Consider the following 12,063-nt stretch of genomic DNA (forward strand, 5'->3'; position numbering starts at 1 on the left):
AATAGTTTAGTACTTTGCTCAAATCTTTTATGTAACACCTTGTATAACTCAGTCACTTTAAAGCTTTTCCGTTGAAGAGGAGAGTCCAGAATCTCAGCATGCTTTCTAGGCAATAGATTGGAATGGATCAGTGTCTTTATTTAATAAAATAGTATACAGCAACTGATGAAGCTTCTAATTAGCTGAAGAAAACATACTATTTAATTTAATAAAATAGAAGCATTAAAATTATCATCTATATTGCTTATATACTGTAGTTTTGAGAAGGTACATCATGGGTATAGCACTCAACAACCCAGTAGACAAGCCGCTATTGCTTCTTTGTATAGATCTCAAACAAACTGATGAGTAGGTTATATCAATTGTTATATTTGCTTGTACTTTAGGGGAATAGGAATTGTCCAAACAGAAATTCAAAAGTAGTTTTAAACACTAAAGGACAACCTAGTATATATATATATTTTTTTTTTTTCTCTAACAACCTTTTATTACTTTAAATAATTTCTGTTCAGTTTAGGATGTTGTCCACTTTTCATATAAAAAGGAATGAAGTGATGTGTGGGTGAGTTGTAATAAAATGTTACTTGAATATTAAATGGAAACCACCTATGATTATTTTTAATCTTAGTATGACCAGACTTGTCATATTGTAGGCAGATCATTTTGATGCCATATCAATAGTTTGTGGAAGTTGATCTGGGTTTTCCCCATCAATGATATAGTTTTAGATAAACTGCTGCAAGAGTTATTTTTCTAGACTTGAGGTTAAAAGGACATTGCAGTGTAAATATATTTTATTACGAAACACAATCAGAATTCTTAGGCAAAGGGCATTACATCAGCTTCTCGAATTTGAACCCATTCCAAATAGTTTGAAAATTCCACAATAACATATTTAGCTGTCTCTTTTGTCCTTACCCCTGTTATGTTATTTTTTTTTACAAGATATATACTGTATATATTTAATTGGCTAATAAAGCATGTACAATATCCAAAAAGGGTTTCCGTTTTGGGATTAGGATTATATCCTGATATATCTCTCTGTTTTTATGTTGATAAATATTGAATTTTGTATTATACAAATGTAAAAATGTGACTGCAATTTACCAATCCTCAATATAATTAGTTCCAGTATTGAAGTAACCAACATACTAGTCCCAAAACCAAAATATTCAATAGATTTAAAATAATATAGTAGCCACGTAGATGATGTACACTCATGTGGACTTTTCAGACAGTAGTAGTCCATAAGGTTATTTCCTTAACAGACATAATATTCAACTGCGACAGTGTGTGATATCCTGTAGGGTGAAAAAACGTTGTTGCGAGCCTGATTCGACCTAGTTATCAAAGCCTAAAGACCGGCAAAAGTTTAAATCTGTGACATAACATACGATCCACCGGTCTCAATCCGACACAGCAGATCGATGCTTACGTCATTACAGATGTTCCGAATACAAATTTGGCGCTATCTGACAACTTTTGCAAGTTATCAAATTTCTAACAGGTACGCTCGCCACTATTCCGGCCCAGCGTACCTGGTTTTCAATCGCCACCCTGGAGGCCGCGGATGCCATAGGAATCAATGGGAGTTTGAAAGCAGCGAAAGCTCATGTTCAATGCTGCCAGATATCCCATTGATTTCTATGCTAGAAAACCAGTAAAGTTTACACCTAACACCCTAACATAAACCCTGAGTCTAAACACCCCTAATCTGCCGCCACAACATCGCTGCCACCTACATAATATTATTAACCCCTATTCCGCCGCTCCCGGACCCCGCCGCCCCTAAATAAAGTTATTAACCCCTATCCCTCCGCTCCCAGACCCCACCACAACTAAATAAATGTATTAACCCCTATCCCTCCGCTCCCGGACCCCACCGCAACTAAATAAATATATTAACCTCTATCCCACCGCTCCCGGACCCCACCACAACTAAATAAATATATTAACCCTTATCCCACCGCTCCCGGACCCCACCGCAACTAAAAAAAAGTATTATCCCCTATCCAGCCGCTCCCAGACCCCACCACAACTAAATAAAAGTATTAACCCTTATCCCGCCACTCCCGGAGCCCACCGCAACTGTAATAAAATGAATAACCCCTAAACCCCTGGCCTCCCACATCACTACCACTAACTAAACCTATTAACCCCTAAACCACCAGCCCCCCACATCGCCATAAACTAAATTAAGCTATTAACCCCTAAACCTAACAACCCGCTAACTTTACATTAAATGTTAACTCATCCCTATCTTATAATAAATAAAAAATTACCTTTAGAATTAAAATAACCTATATTAAACTAATAATTAACCTACCCTATTATACTAAAATTACATTAAACTATATTAAACTATTAATTAACCTACCCTAACTATTATACTAAAATTACATTAAACTAACAATTCAATTAACTATATTACATATTTAAAAACCTAACCCTACTCAAGTTATTTAAATATACTATTAAAAAGTACTAAATTACAAAAAATAACAACTAAGTTACAAAAAATAAAAAACACCAGTATCAAAAATAAAAAGAATTACACCTAATCTAAGAGCCCTCAGCAAAGCCGGCAGAAGTCTTCATCCAAGCGGGCCGAAGTCTTCATCCAAGCGGGCAGAAGTCTTCATTCAGACGGCATCTTCTATCTTCACCTATCCGGCACGGAGTGGCTCCATCTTCAAGACATCCAGCGCGGAGCATCCTCTTCTTCCGATGGTCAAGTTTCCCTAAGATACGTCATCCAAGATGGCGTCCCTTACATTCCGATTGGCTGATGGAATTCTATCAGTTGCAATCAGCCAATAGGATTGAGCTTGCATTCTATTGGCAGATTGGAATAGCCAATAGAATGCAAGCTCAATCATATTGGCTGATTGGATCAGCCAATAGGATGGAAGCTCAATCTTATTGGCTGATTGCAACAGCCAATATGATTTTTTCCACTTTAATTCCTATTGGCTGATAGAATTATATCAGCCTTTCGGAATGTAAGGGATGCCATCTTGGATGACGTACCTTAAAGGTAAACTTCATTCGTCGTTGACCATCGGAAGAAGAGGATGCTCCGCACCGGATGTCTTGAAGATGGAGCCGCTCCGCACCGGATGGATGAAGATAGAAGATGCCGTCTGGATGAAGACTTCTGCCCGCTTGGATGAAGACTTCGGCACGCTTGGATGAAGACTTCTGCCGACTTCACTGAGGACTTCTGCCGCTTGGATGAGGATGGATGTCTGGTCTTCGAAAACTGTAAGTGGATCGTCTGGATGAAGACTTCTGCCCACTTGGATGAAGACTTCGGCCTACTTGGATGAGACTTCTGCCGGCTTCGCTGAGGACTTCTGCCGCTTGGATGAGGATGGATGTCTGGTCTTCGAAAACTGTAAGTGGCTCGTCGGTGGTTAGTGTTAGATTTTTTTAAGGGTTTATTGGGTGGGTTTTAATTTTAGGTTAGGGACTTTGGGCAGTAAAAGAGCTAAATGCCCTTTTAAGGGCAATGCCCATACAAATGCCCTTTTCAGGGCAATGGGGAGCTTAAGTTTTTTAGATAGGGTTTTAATTGGGGCGGTTGGTTGTGTGGGTGGTGGGTTTTACTGTTGGGGGGTGTTTGTTTTTTTTTTTGCAGGTAAAAGAGCTTATTTCTTTGGGGCAATGCCCCACAACAGGCCCTTTTATGGGCCATTGGTAGTTTAGTGTAGGCTAGGGTTTTTTTATTTTTGGGGGGGTCTTTTTTATTTTGATAGGGCTCTTAGATTAGGTGTAATTCTTTTTTATTTTTGATACTGTGGTTTTTTATTTTTTGTAACTTATTGTTTTTTATTTTTTGTAACTTAGTTGTTATTTTTTGTAATTTAGTAATTTTTAATAGTAGTTTTAAATAATTTGAGTAGGGTTAGGTTTTTAAATATGTAATATAGTTAATTTAATTGTTAGTTTAATGTAATTTTAGTATACTAGTTAGGGTAGGTTAATTAATAGTTTAATATAGTTTAATGTAATTTTAGTATAATAGGGTAGGTTAATTAATAGTTTAATATAGTTTAATGTAATTTTAGTATAATAGTTAGGGTAGGTTAATTAATAGTTTAATATAGTTTATTTTAATTCTAAAAGTAAGTTTAAATTTATTATAAGATTGGGATGAGGTAATTATAATGTAAAGTTAACGGGTTGTTAGGTTTAGGGGTTAATAGCTTAATTTAGTTTATGGTGATGTGGGGGGCTGGCGGTTTAGGGGTTAATAGGTTTAGTTAGTGGTAGTGATGTGGGAGGCCAAGGGTTTAGGGGTTAATACATTTATTTAGTGGCGGTGGGGTCCGGGAGCGGCGGGATAGGAGTTAATACATTTATTTAGTGGCAACGGGGTCTGGGAGCGGTGGGATAGGGGTTAATACATTTATTTAGTTGCGGAGGGGTCCGGGAGCGGCGGGATAGGGGTTAATAACTTTATTAAAGTTGCGGCGGGGTCCGGGAGCGGCGGGATAGGGGTTAAACATTTTAGTATAGTGGTGTTGTTTAGTGACAGGGTATAAATAAAGTTGGGAAAAAGCAGAATAGCAGCGAGATCGATGACTGTTAGTTAACAACAGTCAGCAGCTCATCGCCCCGTACTTGGTGCACGGCTTTTTGATGCCTTTTTTTTTTATAAATATGGAGATCGTATTCAGGTCCGCGGCCGCGATGTTAGGCGATGTTAGGCGAGTGTATTGGTGCCGCCGAATGCAGCATATTTGACGGTTTGATCATTCGGCCTCATAGACTCTAACATTCTAAAAAAACATGTAAATTTAAATAATATTAACTATGGTTTCATTAAATTATTTAACATTTAGGGCTAGATTACAAGTGGACCGCTATTTTAACATGTGCCTGTACAGAGGCAAATTTGCTTTGTATAAACTTATGTATAAATTTACATACTTTAGGATTCATCAGGAAAAGTAGTTTGGATATCCGGACTGATTCTTTTTGTACTTCAAGAGATAGAGAGTTTTGTTCTCTTTGAAGCAGAGTCCTCCTTATTGACCAGCGCTTCTATCTCATGTTGCCAAAAATATTTCAAAGGTGGCAGCCTTTATAAAAGGATTTGGAGGATATGGGAATAATTAATCCCAGTACCAGTGTCACCTCAGGGTCAAGGGTTTTACCCTAATCTGTTCATTGTCCAAAGGGATTTACAATCCGGTCCTAAATTTAACAGCCCTAAACATATTTGTCAGGAAAGTTTCTAGTTGTTAACCTTGTCTTGTCTCCATTTGTCTTTATTTACAAGAATAAGGCTGTGCTTCGTACTAAATATGATTTTCTTCCTAAGGTAGTTTCTGTGGAAAATATCAATGAATAATTTTTTGTTTCTTCATTGTGTTCAGATCCTTCTAAATCTAAAGACCGACTATTACATAATCTTGATGTAGTCAGGGCTTCTATCTCCAGGCTACTAAAGATTTCAGGCAAACTTCTAGTCTGTTTGTTCACTACTCTGGGACTCGTAAGGTGCAGAAAGCTACTAAGGTAGCGTTGGCCTCTTGGCTCAAACAAATGATTCACAAGACTTATTTGGTGGTGGGAAAGTCACCTCCTATGTGTATTACAGCTCTTTCTACAAAATCAGTTGCAGCATTGTGGGCTTTTAAAAATGATGCATCTTTGGGGCAGATTTGAAAAGCTGCAACATGGTCTTCTCTACTTACTTTTTCCAAATTTTATCGCTTTGATGTTTTCGTTTCTTCGCAAGCAGCTTTTGGCAGGAAAATCCTTCAGGCCGCAGTGTTGGCTAAATAGGAATTGCAAGAAAAATTGTCCCACCCATTCTGTAACATAGACCATGTGCTTGGGTATTAATCCCATTTGTTATAGAGGACTGTGGACCATCATCATTTTGCGAATGAAAACATAATGTATGCTTACCTGATAAATTATTTCGGAATGATGATGGTCGACACACCCCGCCCGGTTCAATTTTTGGGTGACAGTTCTAATGACACCTCTATAGACCCTGCTTTGTCTTTCCTACCTATATGTTTCCTATTCTCTACTCAGCTATATGTCAAACTAAGAGAGAGATAGGAGGTGGAGGGATTTTAAACTCTGAAATGGGTTCTTGACTTCCTCCTAGTGGCGGGAAATATATCCCATATGTTTTAGAGGACTATGGACCATCATCATTCTGAAAGAAAATAATTGATCAGGAAAGCATAAATAAAATCAATTTGTTTCATTATTTTTGTGTCCTTTGTTGATGGAGCAGCAATGCACTCCTAAGGGCTACCTGAACACATCAGGTGACCCAATGAAAAGAGCCACCAATAGCAGCTAGCTCCCAATAGAAAATAATTTATAACTCTAACCTCAGATTTTGCCAAAATTGTATATGATCTTCAACTAAGTCGCAAGAATACAGAAACACAATCTACTTAAACATATAACACTGAAACAATTCTACAATGTTTGAATTAAACACACCATGTTACATACTAGGACCAGATACTTTAGAGTGCACATTTGGTATTTTTATCATGGTTCTGGTGCCTGCACTATTCAGGTAGAACCTTATAGTGCTTCACTCAGAAGGTCAGAAATATCATCTTGGTGTCTTGCAGTTTACAGACATGGCACAAAGCAATAGCCTACTAGAAGAAACCTGTATTTTGACTTGATAATAGGGATGAGTCTGAATGACCGGACCGATGATAGGACAGCCACGTAATAATGGGAGTTCTTACAAGGTATAATGTCACTAAACATATACATTGTATAATGTAAAGAAAATCCTAAAAAAAAAAAACTGCTTTACTTTTTTGTAGCTCTGTGTTTTTTAATCTATAGATATACTTGACTTAATTTTTTAATGCATGGTTAATACCTTTGCATATATAAATGACAATTGCCTAGATTACGAGTGGTGCGCTAACTGTAGCGCAAGTGCGATTTAGTTTTTTAGGTTCCCTATAGCGTCTTCAGCCTCTCTTGCCTCACCAGTCCTTATGTTCTTAAATAGTATTTAATAACATAAGGACTGGTGAGGCTAGAGAGACTGAAGACGCTCTAGGGAGCCTAAAAAAAAAAGGAAATTGCACTTGCGCTACAGTTAGCGCACCACTCGTAATTTAGGTAATTGAGAATAATTCCACATAAAAATAAACATCATTAAAATATGAACCTTTTTTATCATTGCTAAATATGAAGAAACATGACAATACATTATTGTTTGCATGATGTTAATAGAATGAATGAGAATAATATTGTCCTCAAACTTACTTTTTTTTTTATATAAGGGAAAGATAGCTATTGGAGAGCAGATATGAACATCACAACTCATGTTGTATGCAATGAATACAATCAGTATTGCATTTATGTTGTTATTTGCACACTAGAGACCATACTAAGTCTGGCGGCCAGGGAATAAGGAGATGTTGAGGCCAGACTAAGCTGGGAGATACTTTAACTGCTGAAGACCGGGCCAGTCTAAGAGGCTTTGGGTTAGTGCAGTTAAGATTGCAGGTTGTGCTATATACCTTACCCTATTGAAGCTGGTCTCAGCAAGGCGTGCTGAAAGTAATGCACAGGATCCTTAGTCTTCGTCTTTTAACTATGCTTCCTGTGTCCCCTATGCTAAGGCTAGCAATATTTGTGATCCAGATGTCAGAAGTGACCCTGCAGGTGTTTTGGCACCAAGACCTATGGTGGAGGTGTTAAAAGGCCCTCGCTAACATCTGCACTAGGTTGCTCTTCATGGATGTCCTTCCTGGCATTCCTCATTATGGCCTGTACCATTGATCCTGATCCTGAGATGTTTCCTGGCTTATGCTCTTTGTTTCACCTTTGCCTATGCCTTGAACTGTGGACTGATTACCTGGCTACTGACTTAAGGAACTGTACTCTTTATACAACCCCAATTCCAAAAAAGTTGGGACAGTATGGAAAATGCAAAAACAAAAAGAGTCATTTGAAAATTCAATTCACCCTGTATTATATTGAAAACACATTATTAAAACATTATTTGATGTTTTACTTTGTAAAATTAATGTATTTTTGAAAATTTCAAATCTGATGACTGCAACACACTCCAAAAAAGTTGGGACAGTTGACTGTTTACCACTGTGTAATATCACGTTTTCTTTTAATAACACTTATTAAGGATTTTCGTGCACTGAAGACACCAGTTAATTTCCCCCCATTCATCCATTGAAACAACACCCCAACACCAACCTGCAAACTTCCAATAACAGGCCCAGTTACTCCCTCTGCCACTTTCTGCATTTTCCATCCAACCGCTGAGAATGAGAACTCTTCGCTACTATCTTTCTCACGCCTCACTACCTGCCCGCTCTACCCTATCCCTTCCCATCTAATACCACCCCTGTCTTCCACCCTCACTCCTGCTCTTACTCACATCTTCAACCTATCTCTATCTACCGGTTCATTCTCATCTTCTTTCAAACATGCAAAGGTCACTCCCATACTCAAAAAACCCTCCCTTGACCCTAACACTTTCTGAAAGCTACCGCCCCATATCACTGCTTCCACTAACATCAAAACTCCTTGAAAAACTAGTTTACAATCGCCTAACCCACTTCCTGTCCACTAACTCCTTGCTTGACCCCCTACAATCTGGATGCCGCCCCAAACACTCAACTGAGACTGCCCTTACCAAGGTTAATAACGATCTTCTTTCTGCTAAAAGTAATGGCCACTACTTCATACTCATCATACTTGACCTCTCAGCTGCCTTCGACACAGTTGACCACCCCCTCCTCCTACAGACCCTTAGCTCTTTTGGCCTCTGTGACACTGCTCTTTCTTGGTTTTACTCTTATCTTTCTCACAGGTCTTTTTCTGTGTCATTTGCTGGTGACTCCTCCTCTCCAATGCCTCTGTCTGTTGGAGTACCTCAAGAATCTGTTCTGGGTCCTCTACTCTTCTCCATTTATACTTCTTCACTAGGTAAACTTATCAACAGTTATGACTTCAAATACCACCTCTATGCTGATGACACCCAGATCTACCTGTCCACCCACGCTCTCTCTCCCTCTTTCCTTTCTCATGTCAGCGACTGCTTATCTGGTATTTCTTCCTAGATGGCCTCTCACCACCGAAAGATTAACATGTCCAAGACTGGACTCCTAATCCCCCCCTCAAGCTCTATGCCAACGTATGACTTTTCTATCTCTGTTGACGGCATCACCATCTCCCTATCGCCCCATGTCCGGTGCCTCAGAGTTACACTTGACTCAAATGTATCCTTCGTCCCCCACATCCAATCGCTTTCTTCATCCTGCTGCAACCACCTATGCAATATTTCCAAGATTCGCCCTTTTCTGAGCGCTAACACCACAAAGCAAATAATCAACTCCCATGTTATTTCCCGACTTGACTACTGCAATAACCTACTCACTGGCCTTCCTTTTTCCCGCCTCTCCCCCCTTCAATCCCTCCTAAATGCCTCTGCCAGGCTAATCCACCTTTCCTGTCGCTCTGTATCTGCTGCACCTCCCTGCGAGTCCCTTCATTGGCTCCTCATTCACAGCAGAATTAAATTCAAAATTCTCACCCTTTCATACAAAGCTCTCACCAATGCTGCTTCCCACTACCTATCCTCTCTAATCAACAAGTATACTCCAGCCCACCCACTAAGATCCAGTAATGACCTGCTCCTTGCATCTTCAACTATCACCTCTTCCCATGCTAGATTGCAGGACTTCTGTCGTGCAGCACCTACCCTCTGCAACACTCTCCCTCGTCCTGCCAGGCTTTCCCCTAATCTTTCTTTTTTAAAATGCTCCCTGAATACTTTTTTGTTCAGAGAAGCATACTACCCAACTCAATAATAAATTAATTTTATTTACCTAACAACATTTCCCTCATCTAACTCTGCATTAACATCTTTCTCAATCTTGCAGTCCTCACCTCCTGCTTCTCAACCTCCTACCCTTCTAGATTGTAAGTTCCCACGGGAATATGGTCCCTAATTCCTCCTGTATCAGTTTGTAAAATTTTGTCTTGTCTCTTACAAGTTTTATAACATTGTTTTATCTAAATGAATTGTACCCATGGACTGTGCTGCGGAACCATTTAACCTAGAAACGTGAAATTTGGAACTTACGTTGTTTTTATGACGTAGGTACCCACTAAGGAAGGATTTTTGGAAATTACATCCCTAAGGGGGTGAAAAAGGGGGGTGAACTTTTTTATGAGGATATCTATATCTCAAAAAACGACGATGTTACAGACGTGAAAATTGGTATTTAGATTCTCCTTTTACCATTTCCCTAAAATAGTCTTATGGGGGGTCAAAAGAGGGGGGTCTGATTTATGAGGATACCTATATAGATGTTACAGACGTGAAAATTGATATTTAGATTCTCCTTGAAAAATAAAGAAACGTATTTTACCATTTCCCCAAAATCCACTTAAGGGGGGTCAAAAGGGGGGGGCTGATTTATGAGGATACCTATGTCTCAAAAAACAAAGATGTTACAGATGTGAACATTTGTATTTAGATTCTCCTTAAAAAATAAAGAAACACGTGTTTTACTAATTCCCCAAAATCCACTTAAGGGGGGGTCACAAGAGGGGGGATACTTATATCTAAAAAAAAACATAGATGTTACAGACATGAAAATGTATATTTAGAGTCTCCTTGAAAAATAAAGAAACATGTGTTTTGCCATTTCCAGCTTGAAAAATCGATCCCTAAGTGGCAGGAAATAGTGCTGCCTTATAGTGTTTTGAAAATGGATAATATTCTTGCATAATTGCTGCCACATAATGCTCCAGACATGTGCAAGCTCCTGAGCATACGTCTCTGCTTTTCAACAAAGATACCAAGAGAACAAAAATAAATCATAGTAAAATTAAATAAGAAAGTTGCTTGAAATTGCATGCTCTATCTGAATCATGAAAGAAAAAATTTGGGTTTCATATCCCTTTAAGAAAAGTCACTAATATTAAAATAAATAGCACATATAATGCAGCTAGCAGTGAATATGGCAGGAAACATGTAAAAACCTTGCAATTTTTTACAAGCTGAAAGAGAAAATACAATTTTGACTCATTGATCGGCAGCTATAATCTTTATTGTCAGCTTTAAAGCTATGATTGATTTATCATACTTCCTGCTAGAGTGGAATGATAAATATACAGATAATGCTGGCTATTTCACTCTTCTGTTTATTTTTACCAGGAATTATTTTACAGCTACAAGAAAGCAGTGAAAATTATTACTAAACACTTTTAGATCAAATTAGATCAACAACTGTACCTAGGGCAATTGTACATATACATACTTTAGATTGTTCTTTAAGGCTTTCACGTAAGAATATATAATCATTTTACAATGGATTATAACTTTAGGAGCCTTTCCCTAGTGTTCTGTTTATGTAAAATTAGTTTATGAAATGTAGATCTGTCTCTTGCAATTTGAGGTAGGACTTATGATGAAGATGCCCAAAATCTAATTTAAAAGCACCTAAAAATGTTTCTAGAAATTTATAAAAATCTGAGAGCAATTGAATGATTTCTCTTAAGTTATATTTATAGAAGGTCTGCAGACTCTGTATTATTTAGTCCTTATAAATAATATACAAATAAGTACAAACAAAATAGAACTACTACTACTAATAATAACAGTAATAATAATAATCTATAACAATAAATCACTATCTTAAAGCACCAACATAGTTTGCATGTAAGTAGACCTCAAAACCACAATATGGGCAAGATTTATCAAGCCCTTTTCTCCACTTTGACTGCAGGTTTGCACAAATATGTATGCCTCTGTCCACCATTGATTGATAAATTGAGCTCTATATGATCACAGTTTTTCTGGGTAGGAGGCAATGTTTTAATATAGAAGACAGAGTTTGGCGGCAGAACTAGGGCTTATTGAGTTTGCCTGATTTATTCTAGCTAGGCTTACTATAATTTTTAGAGGTGAAACTGGGACCACCTGGTGCGGTGCCAGTGGGGGTGTGGTCAGGAGCGTGGTCAAGGGGCGTGGCAATTACCAGTCCTTTTACCAGTCCTTTTAAAGTAGTAGCTTTCATGTGT

The sequence above is a fragment of the Bombina bombina genome, chromosome 5 (genome assembly GCF_027579735.1).
Source record: "Bombina bombina isolate aBomBom1 chromosome 5, aBomBom1.pri, whole genome shotgun sequence".
NCBI lineage: Eukaryota > Metazoa > Chordata > Amphibia > Anura > Bombinatoridae > Bombina > Bombina bombina.